Source organism: Sus scrofa, chromosome 4 (assembly GCF_054392235.1).
Source record: "Sus scrofa isolate SSC_HxYL_T2T_F1_AM1 chromosome 4, Sscrofa_HxYL_maternal_Yorkshire_Landrace_v2.0, whole genome shotgun sequence".
Lineage (NCBI taxonomy): Eukaryota > Metazoa > Chordata > Mammalia > Artiodactyla > Suidae > Sus > Sus scrofa.
The window spans coordinates 21,385,290-21,409,276 of NC_139386.1; the positions used below are offsets into that span (position 1 = coordinate 21,385,290).

Here is a 23,987-nt window from a genome sequence, read left to right on the forward strand (position 1 = left end):
ACCAAAGTGAGGCTCAAACTGTGAAAAGCAAAGCCACAAGGTGACAGTTTTGTGACAGTGGCTGTACACACTTGATTCCACTGCTTAGACAAGTGAAAATTTCCTCAGCTGGGTCTTCAAATTAACCTCAGTCTCCAGCAGCAGGAGCAATTATTTGAACCTGCATTTAGAGACAGGAAAAGGAAAGAGATTCTTCTTTTATGCCTCATTAGGGTACAGAATAAGTAACACAATACAAATGTCCCTGAAAGGATTAGTGATACAGCTCAAGATAGCTACTACTTGTTCTAATTGGAAATACGATCATTTCCTCTGATCTTGGGATCTGGGGATGAACAAGGATCACAGCTGAGCAGTAAGTAAAGAGGCAGCTGGAGAGAGATGAAATCATCCTGAAGTCAGCTACCACCAGTTCATCCAGCACTGCTTCCCAGTTTTACACTTTCCTGGAAGCGGTGGCCACAGGACTGCATGGTACAGTTCCAGGATCAAGTGTAAACTGCTGCCCTAAAGACTACGTATGACTACCTGGGGTATGTTAATAGAATCTTGCAAAGGGTCATTTGGAGACTTTGAGAATCTAAGCAGTTGTGTAGATTTGGGATGAAATTGCTTTTGGCCGATGTGCTCCGATTCCTACTAAATTTTCCCTTGTTACGAAAGAATCAAAGGAAGGAGCTTCTTATTTGAGACAATCCAGTATTTTCCTGATATGTGTAGGAAGACCCTGAACATGATACTATTACTAATAAAGAATGTAATGCTGATGGAGTTCCCACTGTGGCACAGTGGGTTAAGGATCCGGCATTGCTGAAGCTGTGACTTGAATTCTATCCCTGGCCTGGGAACTTCCATATGCCACAGGTGTGGCCAAAAAAAAAAAAAAAGAATTCTCAACATTATGAGAAGACATTCTAGTTGTTTCGATTAGCTATCTGATTACTTTCTATCACATCAATCTGTTGTAGAATAGCCCTTAAGAGTGCGTCTGAGGGCAAGATTGCCTAGCCTTGAAGCTCAGCTCCTCTACTACTGGCTGTATAACTCAGGGCAAGTAATTTAACATCTCTATGACTCAGTGTTCTCATCTGAAAAATGAAGATAATGGTATTCCCTATCTCGTAGAGTTTTATAATAGTTAAATGAGTCATCTGGCCCATAGAAAAGACTTTCTATATGTTATTAACTCTCTACATCACTTGTAACACAGTAAGACACTTGTTCTATTTGCAAATTATTTGCTTAATTGTTGTCTACGTGACGTACTCTGCTAGAACATAACCTGTGCAAGAGCAAGGGCGTTGCTTGCATTGATCATCATTATATCCCCAGAATTAGGCTAATCTCTGATGGGAGAAGATGATCAATAAATTCTTTCTTTTTTTTTTTTCTTTTTAGGCAGCTTATGGAAGTTCCAAGGCTAGGGGTCAAATCAGAGCTGCAGCTGCTGGCCTAAACTAACGCTGGATCCTTAACCCACTGTTCAAGGCCAGGGATCAAACCTGCATCCTCATGGATACTAGTTGGGTTTGTTTCCACTACACCACAATGGGAACTCCCAATAAATTCTTTATGAATGAATGTGTTAGGAAGAACCATATGAAATGCATATCCAACCAATAATTCAACCATTATTAAACTATAAAATAGTAACTTTGTGTGGTTCAAATGTGCTTTGGACTTGGGGACATCCTATTTAGGCTTTCTGTATAACTATGCCACCTAATAGCTATGTGATTTTGAACAAGTTTATTCATTTTTCTAATTTATAGTTTGAAGATGGTATATACTTACCTCCAAGAGTCATTATGGGAATAACATAAATAATGTATTTGCAAGTCACTTGCACACAGTAAACAGAATCTTTCTTTCTTTCTTTTTTTCTTTGGAAGCAAATTCTAACATTGAAATAGCACTTGAGAATTCCCAAAATTCATTTGCAAGTTTTATCTCATTTGTTCCCTATAACAATACGAAGTGGTGCAGATGAAAGAGAGCTTTATTATGCAAAGATAATTATTCACTACAAGAGGATCCACCTAAAGCTGCAACAAAAAGTTCATAATCTGTGAGGGGAAAAGGTTTCATTTGAGACTTTGGAAAAAAAAATGGAGTTAAAGTAGTGAAAATGATGGTTTTTTTCTCATAAATAAAATAATTTTGCTTCTAATGACAACTAGGGCTAATATTGAAAATAGTGAAGTTTTTCTTTTCTAAAAACCATGATTCTAGCAAAACTGTATAAGACAATGAAGTTTCCTTTCATGTTTAATTAACTTTCAATGTGTGATCAAAAAGAAGGTCACTTTTGAGAACTATTCATGGATTTATCAGTTTTTCAAGGACTTTTATTATTATGTGGATGTTTGAATCTTTCTCCTTCAAAATGCCTGCCTTGTCATCAACCTCGCCTTTGCTCTCGTCTTCAGTTTCAAGCTGCTTAATGAGGTCAGATCCTTATACGTCAGTGGCTTTGTGGGTGTCTTATGCTATTCTGCAGCCCTGCTCTTATTCATCACTTGAAATTCTGAAACTTTTCTGAGATGTATAGTTTTGCTTGACAAAGGATTTGCTTTATATTTATGGACTAATGATCAAAGACATTTGTTTAATGGTTAGAGATAGATTCGAGTCTTCAGAGAGAAGAGATGTGGAGAACAGACTAATTTTATAAATGATCAACTGATTAGACCATTAGAGAAAATTTTCTTGTTATGATGGCTTTTGCTTTCTTGTGTAGCCTTATTATTGTGTAGACTCAGATAATAACATTGAGATGATGAGAAACTTCTGTATTATCACTATCTTTGCTCTACAGATGATTAAAATGCAGCTCAGAAGCAGTTTAGTGACTAAGGCAACACAGCAACTAAGTACTCACCCCTAAACCTCTTGTGAAGGAGCCAGTAAAATGCTGGTATTTCCCTGGGTTGGTAGCAGTTTGGATTCTGGCTTTACTGTAATGAGAAAGAGTCCTCTGCATAGGACTCATTACTCTGTACAGATATTAGGATTTCTGAGTGGCCCAAGGTTCCAGATGCATGTCTTCTGCGGTTTGATTTGTCCTCCATAGAAAGTGAATGCAGATCCCCATGTCTGAGAATTCCTTTTCCAGAATATTGAATGGACTAGTGGAAAGAGCTTTGAATTGGGAATCAAAATTCATAGAGTCTGAGTTTAGCTGACAAATTGTCAAAAATCAAGAATGACATTGGGCAAGGAGCTTTCTCATTCTGGGCCTTGGTTTCCTAAACTCAGAGATAAAGATCCTGGATCCTTTTATCACTGAAACTCTTTCTGTGGCAGGACTCCACCTGTCTGCCTATTGCCTGCAATCTACCACAGGCCAGGCAGGCCATCTATGTTGCTACGAATTTGAACTAGAAGGTCTGACATGAATGGGGTGTAACTGCAGCTCTCTGCCTTCCTCTTCCCTATAATTCTCCTTATTGCTTCCTTTCAACTTCAAGTTTTCTAGCAGCCCGTGTATTGCTAAGAACATGGCCTCAAGAGACAGATATGCCTCAGTTCAAATCCCAGCCTTGTGATATTAAGAAAACTCTTTAAACACTTCTTATCTTAAAATTGGAATGTTAGACAAATACTGGCTACTTGTAAGTATTAATTTTTTAGCTTTGTTTTATAATTTTTTTCCTAACTCAATTTTATTACATTTATAGTTGTACAATGATCATCACAACCCGATTTTATAGGCTTTCCATCCCAAACCCCCAGCCCATCACCCCTACCCCCCAACCTGTCTCCTTTGGCAACCATAAGTTTTTCAAAGTCTGTGAGTCAGTATCTGTTCTGCAAAGAAATTCCTTGTATCCTTTTTTTAAATTCCACATATAAGTGATAGCATATGACATTGGCATCTCACTGTCTAACTTTAGTTAGCATGATAATTTCTAAGTCCATCCATGTTGTTGCAAATGTCATTCTTTCCTTTTTATGGCTGAGTAATATTTCATTGTGTATGTGTACACATCTTCTTTACCCACTCCACTGTCGATGGACACTGAAGTTACTTCCATGTCTTGGCTACTGTATATATTGCTACAATGAACATTGGAGTACATGTATCTTTTCAAGGATAGATGTTTTCTATGGTTAGATGCCCAGGATTGGGGTTGCTGGATTAAATGGCAATTCTATTTTTAGTTTTTTGAGGATTCTAAATTTGTTAATATATGCAAAACAGGTGGTACATAGGAGAAATTTAGTAACCACTAGTTCCTTCTGTCCATCTCCTCCTTCTCCACACACAAAAGATGTAAAACACAGTTGTTCTAGGCCACCACACTCCTTTCACTGGAAGAACTCAGAGATGCAAATAAATAAACTAATTATTAAATGAAATGGGCTTAGAGGCCTACTTTTAAGCAATGCCTATTTAGAAGGGCAAATCTTGAGACTGTCATCAGTTGTATATGCATCCACCTGGATGTCCCTGAACAGAACACTAATGTGATTGTGTCTAACTCAGCATCTTTTTAGTGACCTTGGACTTCAGGCCATTGCTTGACTGTCTTGCTGTTCTCCAAAAGTTTGGCATTTCTATTGCCAAAGACAATGTAGGGTAACATCTGCCTTTTAAAAGATCTTCTTAGTGTTCCAGTCTCACTTCTTTCACACAGGCCAAGCTGAGGATTTCTTCGTGAGGAGTGGGTATTGGTCCTCTTGACAATGTTCATGGTTTCTTCCAGACTTTCTTTAGCAACTTAGTTCCTATTATTTTTATCTATCTGTCTATCTATCTATCTATCCATCCATCCATCTATCATCTATGAGCTATCCATCATCTATCTAGACAACTATCATCTATCTATCCATCTGCCTGTCATTTATTTACCTATGTACCTACCTACCTACCTACTACTTATTGTTATATATTCCTATACCTAACACTGATACCAAATATTATTTTCTTGATTTCGACCTGGGTAGAAAGCTCACAAATAGGTTTTCAGAGTGAAAAGTAAGCCAATTTACTTTAGCCATTTTGTTCAGTTATCTTCCAGAGTATCTTAATTAAATTCGATTTAATGAAATGAGTTCCTAACATGTGCACTTGGGTATGATTTCTTTGGAAGATATACAAACAAATTGGTTCCTATTCTCAGAGCTCAAATTGCAGTTACTCAGAAAATGTAAAGCTGTCCAGAGAGGGAATCCAAAGCCAGGTCAACCTCCACGTGTGCCCCATTCCACTTCACGCTCTCTGTTACTGGGGTTCTGTGATTCTGGCAGCTGCATAGCAGGTGCTTTAGGCAGGATTTAGCTTGAAAGGCAGGAATTATGCTTCTGGTCTGGCAAGTGAGTGGTTTAGGAATCTGCTTATCTTCCAGATTGGGATATCCACTTAGTGACCAGTTATAAGTAACCAGAAACCTGAAAGTGGTCAAGAGTAGAAGGGCACACTAAGGGTTGGAGAAGCAGATCTCAGAAGAGGTCAAACAGGGGTAGCAGGAGAGTTTTAGATACATTAAGATCCAAGTGCCCATGAAACTGACAGCACCAACGGCCTGAGCCTAGCCAGAACGCGGACTGGGATTTGAACCCATATGCCAGGACTCGAGCCCAGCTTAAACCCAGACTAGGACTTAAACCCAAGTGCCAGGACTGGAACCCAACCTAAACCCAGATTGGGACTTAAGCCCACAGTTTTAAATTAGAATCACTCACCTGGCGTCTGGACTTACGGAGTTTCAGGTTCTTCATGTCTCCGCACAGAAGGGATTCAGCAAGAGACAAAGTGATAAGAAATATCAAGAAATAGATTTATTAAGATAGGACACTTGTGAGAGATGCAAGCAGGCAGGCACAGAAGCTCTTCCCCAAGGATCCAGTGCTTCAGTTTTATCATTGGGGGCGGGAGGCGGGGGGTGAAGGTCGGAATAGACCTCTTCTTCCTCTTTCTTCCAGCAGTAGCTCCTCCTTAGTATCTGGTTAGGTATGTATTCGAATCAGCTGAAGGGCGGTCCTCAAACTCCTGCCCTTGGTCTGAATCTGAATGCAGGTCTCATCCCATCCCCAACCAATGACCTGAGGCAATTCTCACACCTCCACTAGTGGAGGAAGCCTGCCTTATTCTGATGGTGGCTTTCTTGAGCAATTATTAACTTACAGTGATCTCTCAACATCACCTAGGTTTCCCTCTTTATCTACGGTCCCTTATTGGGACTTCTACAGCTGTCTGTGCCTACTCCATCCTCATCAGCCAGAGTACAGAGTTTGAAACTAGGATACATGGGAAGGTCTTTTAATCTAAGTGCATCTATAACCATCCTTGCCATTATTGCCTCTGTTACTCACATGATCAGGGAATTGAAATCTACTCTGCAATCATGGTGCAAAAGAATAGATAGTAGCTCCTAATGGCAGCTTGTTTTGTTTTATACAGCAAATGTCAAATACCACCTGGGATATTTTAAATGGTCATCCAGACACAGAAACATTTTCCTGTTTCAAATAAACACATCTTTGACATATCCGCAGACTTTAGCATAAATCATTATTTCACTACAATGAGTTAGAGTCCAGAGGACAAAGATCATTCTTTGAATGCTGTGTTCCTTGACACAGACCCATCAGTCCTGGCTCATGGCAGATTCTTCATACAAATGTTTTTGAATGGAGATGATTAGGTTCAGATTGTTAAGAGCAAATCAGATCAAGCCATTTCTGCTCTCAAACAACATTACTTGCCGTAAGCCATCACTTTCCCTGAGTTGGAAACTTTACTTGATCAGTAATGATTTTTCTGAAAGGTTCTGAATCCAGAACCCTGTAGAGCAACTTTTGGGGCTGCTGGGCACTGCACATCTGTCACTCCTCTTTGACAATCTGCAAGGTGCAACCGCAGCATCTGTAGAGAGTGGATGAATAACTCTGTCCTGCTTTGTGGGAGAATTCCCAAGGTGGAACAGGAGGCTCAACACAGAGTCTGTGCTTGCTTAGCATGCCGGCTGGAATTAAACACCTCATTTGAAAACCAAGACACACGAGGCAGGAAATGGAACAAATCCCTTGCTTTCAATTGCATTGCAAATAGGACTCTGTGAGGCTTAAGTGTAGAATTCTGCCTGGATTGCTCTGAATCTAAATGGTTCATCTCTTGCAGGAAAGTGGTTGAGTTATTTTGATGTTTGAGACTAAGCAGAAATACCAAGTAGATTAGCTACTTTATTCTTACATTCAGCTGCTCATTTATCAAATACCTACTTGACTCCACTTATGTGCTACAGATGAAGCAGAAAGACAAACATGTCCCCTGTCCTCATGGAGCTTATATTCCGATAGAAATGAACAAATCAATATACCGCATAGTGTCAGCAATGAATAATAATAACTCAGAGTAAGGCTGATATGGTAGTAATGTAATGTCTGGTAACAGATATTAGGATGACAGTGACAAATATAGTTAGATATGGCTTTTCTGAGGAAGTGACTGTTGGGCAGAGACCTGAATGAGATGAGGGAGGGGCCCATGCTAAAACATCAGGAAGAGGCTCCTTCCAGAGAAGAAGAGAATATTCAGAGGCTTTGACGGGGCAGGCCTAGAATTCTGGGAGCAGCAAGAAGATTGGCTGAGGCTGTAAAATTTAGCAGGAGAGGGTGATGGGGGATAGAATAAGAGAGTAGAAGTGCGCAGTTCACACAAAGCATGCGTGCTGGGGTAAGCCTTCTGGTTTCTACCTGTGAATGAGAGGCAACGGAGGACTTACAAACGGGAAATGAAATCTGATTTATATGTTTAAAGGTCACACTTTGTGGTAGGCAGAATAATTGGTCTTCCAAAGGTCTCCATGTACTAATCCATGGAACCTGTGAATATGCTACCTTACATGACAAAAGGAAATTAAAGTCGCTAATCAGAAGATCTTAAAATAGGAAGATTATCTTGCTTTTCCTCTGACCAGGGCCCAGTGTAATCACAGGTGGAAGAAGAAGGTAGATACGGTCAGAGCCCTATGATGTAAGAAGGACTCAATCCAGTCTTTCTGGCTTTGAAGATGGAAGCCTGAGGTCACAGCCTGCAGAAACTGGGAAGGGGAGGAAGACGGATTCTCCACTAGTGCCTCCTAAAGGGAATGCACCTGAACAACACCTTGATTTTAGCCCAGGGAGACTCAGGTTGGGCTTCTGACTTATAGAAGAGTAACATGATAAGTTTGTGTTTATTAAATCTCTAAGTTTGTGATTATTTGTTATAGCAACAATAGACTATTAATATACTCTGTCTTCTGGATGGAGGGATGAACTTACAATCTTAGACATGGAAGTAGGAGGTCTAATTAGGTATTAGGTTGCTATTGTGATTTTATAATCTGGAGAAAACAATGTCATAGACTAGAGTGATGATGGTGGAGCTGGTGGGGAGGGATCAGATTTGGAATATTACTTCCATAGGGACAGAAATTATCTTGAACTGTTCCTGGGGTTTTGGTCTGAGTTATTAAGGATGAACAATTGGCTGAGTAATGGTGTCATTTACTGACACGGGGAAGACTGGGGGCGATATGGTGAAGGAGAGAAAAGCAAGAGTTCTGTTTTAGGAGTTCCTGTTGTGGCTCAGTGGGTTAAGAACTTGACATAGTGTTAATGAGGTTGTGGGTTCGATCTCTGACCTTGCTCAGTGGGTTAAGGATCCGGCATTGCTGTGAGCTGTGGTGTAGGTCACAGACACAGCTTGGAGCCCACGGTTGCTGTGGCTGTGGCTTAGGCTGGCAGCGGCAGCTCTGATGTGACCCCTAGTCTGGGAACTTCCATATGCTGCAGGTGTAGCCGTAAAGAGTTCTGTTTAGAAATTTAAGTTTGAGATCTCTTTCAGATATCCAAGTGGACCTATTGATCAGGCAACTCTTGATTAGGTAGTAAATCAGTCTGGAGCTCAGGAGATAGGTCAGGGAGAGAAATACAAATTTGGGATGGCAAAGCTGCAAAATAGAAAAGACTTTTGTCTTAGGTGTTGTAATGCCACCATATCACCCCCAAAGGCTTGTACTTGAAATGCCATGTGAGAAGAAAGGACGGTTCTATTTTATAGGTTCTTTGGAGTCTTATAGTAAATGAACTGATAGCCTAACTAATCTCCCAAACTGTTTTATCATTTCATATCCTTTGGCCTCTCAAATTGCCCAAATTAAGTCTAGAGAACAGCAAAATCTAGCTTATTTTGTCACAAGTTTGGAGTTACAGCCATACATTTTCCTGATCACATGTTCTTGTCTGTATTTTCCTGGGTGAACTGGATGACCAAGACCACCGTCCTCTCAGTGGAGTGGTAGGGTAGCCTTTATCTGCAAGGATGAGCCACTTCTTTTTAATTTTTTAGTATTTATTTATTTATTTATTATTTATGGCTGCCCTCAAGGCACATGGAAATTCCTGGGCCAGGAATCCAACCCATGCCGCAGTTGCAACCTGGGCCACAGCTGCAGCACCGCTTAACCTGCTGTGTGACAAGGAAACTCCCACCACTTCCTTTTTAGGACATGCACACATCTCTTCCACTCATATCCCATTGCTCCGACCTAAGTACATGGTCCTATTTATTGAGAAGGAGATTTCCAGTCGGAATGGTTATGTGTGCAGCTGAGATTTAGGGGTTCTATTAGTAAAGGGTGACAGAGAACATGCATGTTGGGAGACAATAGGGATTCCAATCCCACTCTGTCTCTGGAGCCACCCTAATATTTTTAGGCATCCTTCTTCCTGCTCCTAAAACACACATCCCCCTCTCCCTGAGAGTTGCATCAGCTCAAAGCTCAGTATCTACAAGTGATGCATAGTCTTTTCCACCATGACTCGGTGTGGCTGCATGTGCTCTAGAGAACTACAACCTGAAAAACAAGTTATTTGACCCCTCACCAATGTAAAACAACAAATTAGGGGCTGTATAGCTGCAATTAAAATAAATAAACCCTCGCCCAGAATCTCCCATTTAGAAAAAGGTGTAATATAGTAATCACTTTATAACAATTGTCGAATACTTGGAGTTCCCGTTGTGGCTCAGCGGTTAACGAATCTGACTAGGAACCATGAGGTTGCAGGTTTGATCCCTGGCCTCGTTCAGTGGGTTAGGGATCTGGCGTTGCCATGGGCTGTGGTGTATGTTGCAGACGCAGCTTGGATCCTTCGTTGCTGTGACTCTGGCGTAGGCCAGTGGCTACAGCTCCAATTTGACCCCTAGCCTGGGACTCTCCATATGCCATGGGAGTGGCCTAAGAAATTGCAAAAAGACAAAAAGACAAAAAAAAAAAAATCCAGAAAAAAACCACCTTATAACCATTGGAACATTAAAAAAATAATAAAATAAAAAATAAATTGTCGAATACTGCTGTGAAGGAATAACAGCAGTACTTTGCCAGAGCTGCCATAGCAAAATACAACAAAAATTTGTTTTCTCACTGTGCTAGAGGCTAGAAGTCAGGATCAAGGTGTCAGTAGGTTTGGGAGTTCCCATTGTGGCTCAGTGGTAGCAAACCCGACTAGTGTCCATGAGGATGTGGGTTCGATCCCTGGGTTAAAGTTCCGGCATTGCCATGAGCTGTGGTGTAGGTCAGGGACCTGGCTCAGATCCCGCATTGCTGTGGCTGTGGTGTAGGCCAGCAGCTGCAGCTCTGATTCGACCCCTAGCCTGGGAACATCCACATGCCTCAGGTGATGCCCTAAAAAAACAAACAAAAAAAGATGTCAGCAGGTTTGCTTTTTTCTGAGGCCTCTCTCCTTGGCTTGTATAGGACCACTTTCTCTCTGTGTCCTTTCCTCTGTGCCAGGGAATTCCTGGTGTCATTTGTGTGTTTCCAAATTTCCTCTTATTTTTTTAATTTTCTTTGGTTTTAAGCCTGCACCCTTGGCTTGCGGAAGTTCCCAGGCTAGGGGTTGAATCAGAGCAGCAGCTGTCAGCCTACACCACAGCCACAGCAATGCTGGATCCAAACCACATCTGCAACCCACACTGCAGCTTGTGGCAAGACTGGATCCTTAACCCACTGAGTGAGGCCAGGGATTGAACCTGCGTCCTCACAGACACTATGTGGGGTTCTTAACCCACTGAATCACCACAGGAATTCCAAATTTCCTCTTCTTATAAGGAGGCTGGTCAGATTCAATTAGAGCCCACCCTACAGGTCTCATTTTCAGTGAGATTTCTAATCACCTCATTAATAGCCACGTCTCCAAACAGAGTCCATTCTGAGATACTCCAAAAAGAGTCCATTCTGAGGTAATGTGTGAATTTTGTGAGGACACAATTCAGCCTATAATTCCTTTTCCTGTCAGTGAAATAAATTCCTTCTTTAGTTCATCTGGCATACCTGGTTCTGTAATCGAGATAAAAATGTTTTAGGAGTTCCATCGTAGCTCAGAGGTTCACGAACCCAACTAGCATCCATGAGATCACGGGTTCGATCCCCGGCCTCACTCAGTGGGTTAAGGATCTGGTGTTGCCCTGAGCTGTGGTGTAAGTTGCAGACCCAGCTCAGATCTGGTGTTGCTGTGGCTGCGGTGTAGGCCGGCAGCTGCAGCTCCAATTGAACCCCTAGCCTGGGAACTTCTATATGCTGTGGGTTTGGCCCTAAAAAAAGACAAAAAAAAAAAAAAGATTAAAAATATTTTAATAAAATTTTAAACAAATAAGGTAAATGTAGAAGACTCATGATGAACAAAAATCAATTTTTAATAAAGATTAGATCAATATTTCAGATGTTTCTATTTGCCTCAGGCTCCAGTATGGCTTCCTGCACACTGTTACTGACCTGTAATCATTAAGAACTCAGATATTTTATTCATTAGGGATTTTTTTGCACTAATTTTTATTGTCTAAAACATTGCATTAAAAGATTATTTATCCTGATGACTGACTTTTTTTTTGCAGCCCCTTAAGTTTTTTGTATGTGAGGCTAGTGCTTTACATCCTGCTCCCTCCTCCAACCTCTGACTTTTTCTTCTGGAAACTTTGCCTTATCCATTGTCCTCCTTCATACATTCAAAGTGAACACTGGAGAATTATCTTTCTTGGTGGCCAAACCACCTTCTACTGGTGCAGGTTCAAAGATCTGTAGGGGTTGAGGTGTGTAACAGCCTCAAGCCTTGGCCAGGCAGGTTTAAATTCATTTGGTAACATAATTCCCTCAAAACCCCAGTCGCATTTCTCTATTTGCTTCCAGAGAATTGCATAAGATAGTAGCACAAGTCTCATGTCACAGACTTTTTTTTTTTTTTTTTTTTTTTTTGCTCCTTAGGGCAGCATTTGGAGGTTCCCAGGCTAGAGGTCGAATCAGAGCTGTGGAATCTGAGCTGGTTCTGCAACCTACACCACAACACCAGATCCTTAACCCACTAAGCGAGGCCAGGGATGGAAGCTGAATCCTCATGGATTCTAGTCGCATTGCCGCTGAGCCACAATGGGAACTCCTCATGTTACAGACTTGTCAGCATGAAAATTTTACTATTTTATTTTCTGTTCTCCATGCTCTGTCCACTGCTATACTAGTCTTTTTCTCCAAAGTACCCAATGTCATTAAAAAACAGACTTGGGTAGGCAGGAAATAGCTTTAGCCCAGTTTGTGCCACTGTGTCCCCTCCCATCATGCAGGGAGCATTTAGTGGGAAGTGTTTGAGAAAAGCTTGGGCAGCAGCCTTATCTCCTGCTAAGGCTGCTTCTTCAGAATCACCAGAGGAAAGAAGCTGTTACCTTTTCAAGCCTGTGAGGCTCCAAATATCTGGACCCTGCCCCGAGCAAATAAAAAAGAAAAAAGAAATTTAAAAAGCATCTTTCTTGCCAGAGCTGAATTTCCTTATATCTCAACTTTCAAGTAAACTGACTCTTCCTGCAGCTCTGCTTACTCTTCTTGTAGAGCCTTGTTGAAAATCGCAGGAAGTAGTCAACATGTACTCATAGTCTGAAAATTGGCCCCACGTTTCTTATAGCAGACTCAGTATGGGTTTTGATCTTCAGATTATCAAAGGAAACATTGTAGAAGGCAGAATGAAGGCACCTCAGGGATATCCATATCTTAATCCCTAGCATCTATGGATAGGTTACCTTCCATGGTAAAGAGGAATTAAGGGAATAGATGGAATTAGGTTAATAATTAGCTGACTTAACAGAGGAAATTTATTCTGGGTCATCCACATAGGCCCAAAGTAATCACAACAGGTCTTCAAGGTAGATAAGGGGGGCAAAAGGGTGGGTTCAAAGTGATTTAATGTTAAAACGACTTCACCTGCTGTTCCTGGCTTTGGAAACTGAGGAAGGAACCATTGCCAAAGAATGCAGGTAGCCTCTAGAAACTAGAAAATACAAGGAAACAGAGTCTCTCCTAGAGCCTTTAGAACAGAACACAACCGTGCTCACTCCTTGATGTTAGCCAGTAAATTCCATTTCAGGTTTTTGACCTCCAGAACTATATGATAATAAATTTGTGTTGGCTTAAATTTGAATATATAGTAATGTGTTAGAGCAGCCATAGGAAACAATGAGGCATTTTTTTCCTTTTTAAAAAAATTATAGTTGATTTACAGTGTCACGACAATTTCTGTTACAGCGTAGTGACCCAGTCACATATATATACTTTTTTTCATACTACCCTCCATCATATTCTATCCTAAGAGATTGGATATAGTTCCCTGTGCTATACAGTAAGACCTCATTGCTTATCCATTCTAAATAAAATAGTTTGCATCTACTAACCCCAAGCTCCCTGTCCATCTCACTTCCTTCCTCCTTTCCCTTGGCAACCACTAGTCTGTTATCTACGTCTGGGAGTCTGTTTCTGCTTTATAAGTAGGTTCATTTGTGCCCTATTTTAGAGTCTACATATAAGTGGTATCATATGGTATTTGCCTTTCTCTTTCTAACTTACTTCACTTAGTATGAGAATCTCTAGTTGCATCCATGTTGCTGCAGATGCCATTATGTCATTCTTTTTTATGCCTGAGTAGGATTCTATTGTATATACGTACCACCTCTTCTTAATCCATTCCTCTGTCAATGGACATTTAGGTTGTCTGCATGTCTTGGCTATTGTGAATAGTGCTGCTGTGAACATAGGGATGCATTACTTTTTTGAATTATAGTTTTGTCTGGATATATGCCCAGGCATGGGATTGTTGGATCATATGGTGGGTCTATATTTAGTTTTCTGAGGAACCTCCATACTGTTTGTTGTACCTTTACATTTCCACCAACAATGGGCCATTTTTACCAGATATTTTACTGTTAGGTTTTTAGCCTTAAATTTTTATATCCTTGCTACTCACGGCCTAAGCATTAAGCCAGTGTCATATGTGTTCAGTTGTGTTACATCATTACCCTACTCTGAGGTACCAGATTCTGTATTCATTAGTACATTGCTTCATAGCGCTGTCTCGTATAAGCGCTGTAGCTTATACGAGACAGAACTTGATTTCTGTTTTACGTAAGTCTGATAAGAAGCCTACCAGGACTGTTATGACTATGCCGTGGATTAGTCATGCAGATCCTCCTCTTGTTCCTGTGCCATTGCTCCCATTCACATGAATGAAGGAGATGAATCATTTTATTTTAGTTATTGGGGTGAAGACACAGGAAGTAAAGGGCACACATCTTCTTTTTAGGACTACAACTTGGAAGTTGCTCTTTTCACTGACATTCACATGCTCTTGGTCTGAAATTAGTCCCAGACTACATATAACAGCACAGGGGACAACAAAAGCCATCTTTATTTTGGTGGTCATGTGCCAAGCTAACATTTGAGGATTTCATTTGTAAAGGAAGAAGGGGAAAATGAAACTTATTTCCTGCTGCACACAGGAAGTGGCATCACATTGTGCAAAGGGGAGATTGATTTCCGTTTGAATTATAAATAGGAAAAAAGTAGAAACACTGGCTTAAAAACATTTCCACTTGGACCTGGAACAACATGGATTTGTCACAGAATCAGCATGATTGCCAAGATAGTTAAATACAGCATGTTCACCTAAGACACTGAGAGCTTCAAAGGTGCATGGGCAGATGTGTTCAAATCAAGCAAAACTCTGGTGTAACATAAGCCTTGGTGAAAAGCTTCTATACTAAGAAGTGGGTATCCCAGAGCAGACTTTGTAAAAGGAGAATGAAGTAGAACTCAGAAAGGAGGCTCCAGATAAGACCATGGTGAAGAGTTATTATCAATCCTTCCAGTAAGAAGAAACCGAGACAGATGCCACATCCTACTGTGTATCATTCATAGATTCAACTGTGGATGATTTTTATTTCAGAGTGTAGATCCGGTCCTTTTCAATACATCCTTTTTGCGAAAATTCTAGGGATGTTATCATACATAGCTACTTTGAGGAGTTAGAATGTACAGAGGAGAGACCAGGTTCAGCTGTCCTGAGAAGAAAAACCGAGGTAGGCAGCTCTGCTCTAGCATTGTGACCAAATGTGTTACCCAGGGAGCTTAACCTTTCCATATCTCCAAACAGAAGAGAAGTGATCTTGCAGTTTAGGTCACTGTGCTTTTTAACCCACAGAAATTCTGACATTTGTGTTAAATATCATTGGTTATTTGCTCACCATTCTATGAAATATCAACAATTCAAAGACATCTCAATGTCTTAGAACTTGGTACTCTCATGATCTTTGTGACTGATGCCTTTGTGTTTAAGGGAGGAAGGGAGGAAACTGGGTACCCCGAGAGAGTAAGTGAGTTTTCCATGCCAAATGGTTAGCTATGGATAGTCACGCTTATTTTAGTCTTCTGATTCTTATTCCATTGTTATATTCTTCATGTTATACTTCCATTTCTAGATGATTCTTCCTGCTCCTTTCTAAATTTTTTAACCTACTCAGGTAATGCATGTATTTACTATACTTTTAAACATTATATTATAGATGAAGTTCATACACGATTAATTTAAAATCTTTACCCTGGCCCTCAGAACTAATCACTCTTATGAGTTGTGTATCCACGGCTTTTAATATGCACACATGAATGTTTGTGTATACTTTTCATAAAGCACATAGAGTATTTCTCTAATCCAGAACATGGCAAGAAAAATGGCCCACAAAACAGAGATGAAGAGAGAGCACACACAACCAGCTGTCATCATGTAATTTGGGGGGAAAATCACTAAATTCTTCACATTAGTTGTTGCTCTTACAATAGAAAGAGGGCAAACTTGAGGATTTCTGATGTTTCTTCTAAATTTAATGACCTATTACTCTAAGACTCCTAAAATGTTTAATATAAAATCAAGTAACTAAAATCCAAATCTTCTTCTCTGTGTCGCGATTCCGAGTGGCAGCTTATCTCTGTCTGGGTCTGTTCAGGCTGCTGTAATAAAATACCCATTTGTTTAGTCTGCTGTAGCAATGGACCTTAGCTTATAAAAAACAGGAAAAAAATATTTTTCACAGTCTAGAGGCTGGGAAGTTCAAGATCGAGGTGTCAGAATGATCGTATTCCTGGTTTATAACCAGCAATTTCTCCCCATTTCCTCACTTGTGGAAGGGGTAGGGAACTGTCTGAGCCTCTTCTTTAGAGTCACTTAATCCCATTCATGAGGCTTAGTCTCCCAAAGCAACAGAAATAAAAGCAAAAATAAACCAATGGTACCTAATCAAACTGACAAGCTTTTGCACAGCAAAGGAAACCATTAAAAAAAAAAAAGAAAAAAAGACAACTTACAGAATGGGAGAAAATAGTTTCAAATGAGGCAACTGACAAGGGCTTAATCTCTAAAATATACAAACAATGTATACAACTCAACAGCAAAAAAGCCAACAACCCAATTGTAAAATGGGCAAAAGACCTGAATAGACATTTCTCCAAAGAAGATGTACAGATGGCCAACAAGCACATGACAAAATGCTCAACATCACTGATTATTAGAGAAATGCAAATCAAAACTACTATGAGGTATCACCTCACACCAGTTAGGATGGCCATCATGAATAAGTCCACAAATAAAAAATGCTGGAAAGGGTGTGGAGAAAAGGGAACCCTCCTGCACTGTTGGTGGGAATGTAAATTAGTACAAAGCTTTTACCTTTGCTTCATTTTTATTACCCTTATCTGGAATATCCTCCCCCATGCACTGGAGCAATTCAAACCCTACCCATCCCCAGATCCAGTTCACTTCCCTCCACTCCCTGAAGCTTGCTTCAACTATTCCTGCTCTCAGGCCCTCTTTTCTCTTCATTCCTATATTCCTTACCTCATTCTGGTGTATAAATAACTCATGCATCTCACTCTTCTCCGAGATGCTCTAAATATAAATGCATGACCTTCATTTTCTCCTGTCTTCCACACAACATCCACTACAGTACTGAGAACCTAATAGAATCCAATGACTTATTGCATGAGCAAATGACAATTGGGTTGAGAAGGTATTAAGTGTGATGGCTTCCATATGGAAATGTGCACAAAGGACAGATGATAATTTGTCAAAAATTAGTACCGTATCCTGGCAAATGACTTTGGCATTTTGGAAAATACACTAACTATTTTAAATAATTTCCTTTCTTCATAGTAAAAGTAAATTATGTTCCTTGTTGAGTTTTTGGAAAGTACGCAGGGAAAAATAAAACGAATTTCTAATTCCATCACCTGGAGAATACGCCTGAGAGTATTTAGGTCTGTTTTTTTCTCCAAGGTTATGCATTTATATATTTACTGTTTCACTTTAAGACAATCCAGAACATTCAGCAAATATAATTTCGTATCTTTTTGCAGTTAGTACTACACTTGACCCTTGTACAACATACATTTGAACTGTATTGCTCTACATAAACCCAGATTTTTTCAATATATATGTACTACAGTACTACATCAGTCATGGTTGGTTGAATCCCTGGATGTGGAGCTATGGATATAGAGGGCCAACTGTGAAATTATAGCAGATTTTATATTGCACAGAGGGTTGGTGTCCCTAACGCTGATATTGTTCAAGGGTCAACTATATATCATTTTCATTTTCTCCATTTAATAGTTAATAAAAATGGTTTTATTGCTATATAGTATTCCATTACCTGAGATGTTTTATAATCTCTTTAATCACCTATTATGGAACATTTAGCTATTTCTAGTTTTTCATTGCTATACTTTGGTGGGCTAAGAATTATTAAACACTCACAATGGGCCAGGTACTCTGTTGAGTCTTTTATATTCAGTGACCCTTTAAAGATCCATAACAGCCTTTCATGGGAGGTACTTTTATGATACCCATTTTTTGGGGGTGAGCAAATTGATGACTATAGAGATTAGGTTCCTCATCTAAGATCATGCTGCTGGTAAGTGATAAAGCCAGGATTCTAGCTCAGGTTAGCCTAGCTCAGGAACCTGTGCTAACTTATGAATAAAATCATGATAAATTCAAAAACACAGAGTTCTTTGTCCATGTCTTCAATAATTCCAAATGAAAAAATGACAGCAGTGGAATTACTGAATAAAAGGATATGAAGAAACTTCTTGTCTAATTGCTTTTCAAAAAAATTATACTGATTTGTACCAAATGTATGCAGTATATGAGCCGGCCTCCTTCCCCTGAAAGAGATATGGAATTCTTAGTCCCACATGTCCTAAGTATACTACAGTATCTATCACATTATGTGTCTTTATTTATATTTCAGTCTGTCTGTTTGTACTGTGAAATCTTTGAGAGCAAGACTGTCTCATTTGCCTTTTAAAGGCCACACTAGCAGCTTATGGAGGTTCCCAGGCTAAGGGTCAAATCAGAGCTGCAGACAACAGCCTATGCTCGGGATCTGAGCCGTGTCTGTGACCTACACTACAGCTCATGGCAAGGCCAGATCCCTGACCCACTGAGTGAGGCCAGGAGTCAAACCTGCATCCTCATGGTTACTAGTCGAATTAGTTCCCACTGCACTGCAACAGGAACTCCTCATTTGTCTTTTAATTCACATTACCTACCTTTGTGCCATAACCATAGTAGATTCTCAGTATGGCTTTTGTCAAAAAAAAAAAAAAAAGTATACCATGACTTGCAGTTTCTGGTGCCAATATCCTGGGCACAGGTAAATGTCACTTCACTTTCCTTTCCAGTTCCCAGGCTTCCTTAATATGGAACTTAAGCTCTAGAAATTCTGGTCCTCTCACTGATCCTGTGTGCTCTCCTACCTCTTTGTTTCCCTCAACTCAATTCCCAACTCTCCAGATCCATCTCAAACATCACCTCCTCCATAAAGCCTTTGCTCTGACATCCTCCTCTCCAATGCTGAACTTCTCCCTTCTAGATTCCCATAAAGGATAGACTGTTTATAATATATACTGAGGCAGTAGGTTTGATTGAAGTTAGCCATTCATCAGGTAATTCCTTTAATGAATCTTAATAATCTTAATGTCATCTATTCCTTATACTTCTTTCTTACTCCCTGCACACCTTAAGCACATTTTAAGACACTGGGCGCTTGCAGCCATTCTCCAGGCTTTATGGAGGTGGGCAACTGGAAGCACTCAGAACTCCCCCCGCAAGCATCAGGGATGGGCCAAGAGGCTGTCCTATTCCCAGCCTTCTCTCTAGATGGGTTTGTGTGTCTTCTGCCATCATGATACTTTGGAAAAAAGTTCAAGACTCACTAATTTTTCCCATATCTTCCCATGGAAATATTTCATCACAACTCCAGCTAGAGGCTCCTAGAATCCTATAGATATGTTCAGAACATTCTGCAATAAGCATGATTTAGGGCGATTTTAATTAACTGGTTTCCTTGGGAATCTACTGGAATCTTACTAGTGTCTTTGATCAACATAAAATTAAAGTTTCCTGTGGCTGAAAAAATACTGTCAGATAATGAAAGCTTACTCCAGTTTCATGCTCCTGTCCCGGTAATAGGCTAACGTATTTCATTCCTCATCAGTTTCCATTGCATTTCATATGAATGTTATTTTTAGCATAGTCTGCATTTCACAGATTACCATATGCTTTTTTTCCTCTTGGTATCAACACAGCTTTTAAAGTTAAAAATTCCTTGGCATATTAATATGCCCTAATAAATCAAGTACATATGTCTTTAAACCACAAACACAAATATTCCATTTGCCATTAAGTTTGTTGATACATTTTATCTGATAATATTTTTCTATTTTACTGTCACTAGAACTTGCCAACTTGCCTTTGGAAGTCTGCACTTCTGGAAAGTTAATATTTAATGTAGAAATTATAGAGCCTGAAAGTTGGTGGAATAAAGAGAGGCAGAAGGGGGCTAGAGAATTTTAAAGAAAAAGGAGAAAGAAAGGAAGATCTTAAGCTAGGGCACCTTTGGGTTTGGGGCAGTCTTAGCATGGTGGAAATGAAAGAGGTAAAAACACCACAGGAAGCAAGGGGCTGAGGATAAGAGGAATCCAAAATGGAAAAGAAGCAATAGAAGTGATGGAAAAGTTTAGAAGAGTTGATGGAAAAAAAGGGATGATGGTGAAAAAGTTGGCAAAGATGAAGGTCACTCAGAATGCAAAATCATTAACAGAGAGGAATAAAAATTCAGAATTTAACAAAGGGGCTGCGTACTTCTCCAGCCTCTAAATTCCATCTCTGCTTTCAATAGCTCTTAGGAATTTAACAATAGCTTTCTCTGCCAGAAAACTTTACTAGATGGAGGGGAAGTGGGTCAGGAATGAAATTGTTTACTGATGATTTCAGTCAAATGCATTTCAGATAAATGCTATGATTCCAATACTACTGTGGCTCCATTAATGAAAAGATTGATTCCAGATTTTGGCAGCAAAGAGTCTGGCAACAGCAATAACTGTTCTTTGGGTTTGGTGTGAAACTCCACCACTTTCACAGCTCCCTCTGTCTATTATATTTTGCCAGGCCAATTCCATACTTACAAAGAGAGGCGAGAAACTACTGCTTACATGGAGGGAATGTTTGTGTTGGAAACCAAGAGGGGGAAATCTGAGAGTCATGATTTAAACACTTATTTTATTTAATTCCCTCATGCAATGAATACTTATTTAACACCTTATAAGTGTTAAGCAATGTAACTAGAGTCTAGAATGAAGAGCTCATTGATATTTAAAGGAAACACAGTGATTTAATTCAAGCGTCAGCAAACTGTGGACTCTGGACCAAATCTACCTACTGCCTATTTTTGTAAAGCGTATTGGCCCATGCATTTATGTATTGTCCGTGTCACCTTTTGTGTTACAATGGCAGTATTGAGCACTCAGGACAAGGAATGTTGAAAGAGTAAAACATGTTTGTTATCTTGTCTTTACAGAAGAAGTTTGCTGACTGCTGGATAAATACACTTGTTATAATGGAGTTATATTGGAGTTCAGTAAGTTATAGAAGGAGCCAAGGATGTTAGTGAAAGCTTCAAAGAAGGGTTGATGTGTGACATTCACTTTCAGTTTTGAAAGACATAAAAGAGTTTCTGAGCATGAAGAAATGAGAGTGGTGCTTTGGGAACAGCAATGACAAAATAGTACTGTGAAATCATTTGTAAATGTTAGGACTCTCCCCACTGTTTGTTTTCTAGCTGAAGCAATAGATTGGGGTGGGCTACTAATAATGAGGCTTTGAAGGCAAGAGGAGCCAATAGAATCTAGATCAAATATGGAAGGGCCTCAAATTGAGAACTTTATATGCAAATTCTCAGCATGGTAAGATACCAAATATATACATATTTTTAAGTTAGTTAAACTTGTTTTATTTTTTTCCTTACCCATTTTTAAAAATTAAAATATAGTTGATTTACAATGTTATGCCAATTTCTGCTGTACAGCAAAGTGACTCAATATATACACAAACATTCCTTTTCTTGTCTTATCTTCATCATGGTCTATCCCAAGAGATTGGATATAGTTCCCTGTGCTATACAGTAGGACCTCATTGCTTATCCATTCTAAATGAAATAGTTTACATCTACTAACCCCAAACTCCCCATCCATCCCATTACCTCCTCCCAACTACAAGTATGTTCTCTAGGTCTGGGAGTCTGTTTCTATTTTGTAGTTAGGTTCATTTATGCCCTATTTTAGATTCCATACGTAAGTGGTATTATATGGTATTTCTCTCTCTCTTTTTGACTTACTTCACTTAGTATGAGAATCTCTAGTTACATCCATGTTGCTGCAAATGCCACTATTTCATTCTTTTTTATGGCTGAGTAGTATTCCATTCAATATATGAACCATATCTTCCTAATCCATTCATCTGTCGATTGACATTTAAATTGTTTGCATGTCTTGGCTATTGTGAACAGTGCTGCAATGAACATAGGAGTGCATGTATCTTTCTGAATTATAGTTTTGTTTGTCTATATGCCCAGGAGTGGAATTGCTTGATCATATGGTAGTACTATATTTAATTTTCTGAGGAGCCTCCATACTTTTTTCCATAGTGGTTGTACCAGTTTACATTCCCACCAACCGTGTAGGAGGGCTCCCTTTTCCCCATACCCTCTCCAGCATTTGTTATTTGAAGATACCCAATATTAATAGCACATATCATGTGCCCTCATGAAATTCAATCTCCAATAGATGTATAAGACTTACTAAATAAACCACATGACAGAATGAGATACATACTATAGAAAAGTCCAAACAAAATACAATAGAGGCTTTTTTTTTCAATAAGGAGCAATGATATTAGATTGGAGAGATCAAAAATTAATTTATATTAATGTTAAAACTGTGCCTCAAAGCATGGCCATAATTTTTCTGGGGTGTTGGAGGTGGTGGGGCACATGGACATGGGCAGAGAAAATATCATAAAGAGACACAAGCAAAAGGAATATTAAGAAGTTTGAGGTGTGCCTTCATACAGGTTCCCTAGAAAACAGACTCTAAGGCCAAAGCTTTGTGCTAATACTTTATTTCCAGGGAAGGATCAGGCAGGGATAAAGAGAATGAGGTGGAGATGGAGAGCAGATGTGAGAGGAGCATCTCCCACGTTGGCCACAGCTGCATAACAATCACAGCTGTTTGCTGGAACTTATAAGGCAGCCTCTTAGAGGCTGGCTGAATTTCCATGTCTCTCAATAGTCCACATACTAGGGTAGAGGGAAGAATGAGGGAAGCATTTATCCATTGTCTCCTTCTCGTATACCATTGACTAATTCACTCTTTTGGGCATTAAATTCTCTGCACTACTGGGTTTTACAAGCAGCCCTCCTAGGAAGCCACTGGGAAAGCAAGAGTCTCCTGTGTTCAGTCTGGCCAGGATGCCTATGTACCTGTCTCTCCTTGGCAGTTAGGCAACAGTGGCAACAGCACTCCTGACCTTGGCAACAGTGCAGAACATTCCTAGGGCTGTTCCAGCCATAGAGCAACTGGTGGTTTCTAAATTGAGTTTGATACAGAGAATGTTCAATGACTTGTCTAGTATATAGTATAGGGAAATACTGGGAGCGAAGGCCCGAAAAATTGGAGTGCTTTATGGAAGATATTGCTTGTTGGATAGAAATCATGTAATTAATTTATTAGCAAATAGGAAGCAATGCAAGGTTTTCCAGAAAGAGATTCTATGATCAAAGCTGTGTTTAGCACAGGAAAATCTACTCAACAGTTTGTAATAACCTATATGAGAAAAAAGAATGGATATATTTATTTAGGACTGATTCACTTGGCTGTATATCTGAAACTAATACAACACTGTAAATAACTATACTCCAATAATGTGAAATTAAAAGAAATTTTTAAAATGTGTATTTTGGGGAAATTTAATCCAGAAGTGGTATGGGAAATGGATTTATAAGGTATAGAAATTGGAAGCAAGATTATTTCGTAAGTGAGAAAATGTCTGGGCAGATTCAGCTGCTCAGTTCTATGCTCCAGATGTTTAAAATGGGCCAGTGGATTCCCTAAAGAGGCCCTTCGCTAGCTATACTGTGAATCATCTCTGTTCTTAAGGGTGCTTGAATAGGTACATGTGTCTTGTTCCAGGAGATAAAAGGACCCTCAATAGTATCTGTTTATAAGCAGCATATGGATTTTACATGCTTATACACCAAAGTGCTTTCATTTTTAAAAGCACAATAATGAGGCACT

At 39.6% G+C, this 23,987-nt stretch overlaps 1 protein-coding gene across 7 annotated transcripts in view; it reads left to right on the forward strand.

Moving 5' to 3' along the window:
• The window catches only part of LOC110260233 (uncharacterized), a 748,649-nt gene that overhangs the window by 292,500 nt on the left and 432,162 nt on the right, over positions 1–23,987 (forward strand). Inside the window, exon 1 of one of the 7 annotated variants that reach the window (XR_014843472.1) lies at positions 407–533. The exons of the other annotated variants lie outside the window; for them this stretch is intronic. The gene's annotated coding sequence lies outside the window, so the exon portion shown is untranslated. Of the gene's footprint in view, positions 1–406; positions 534–23,987 lie in introns of those variants that run through there. 7 annotated transcript variants of the gene reach the window in all.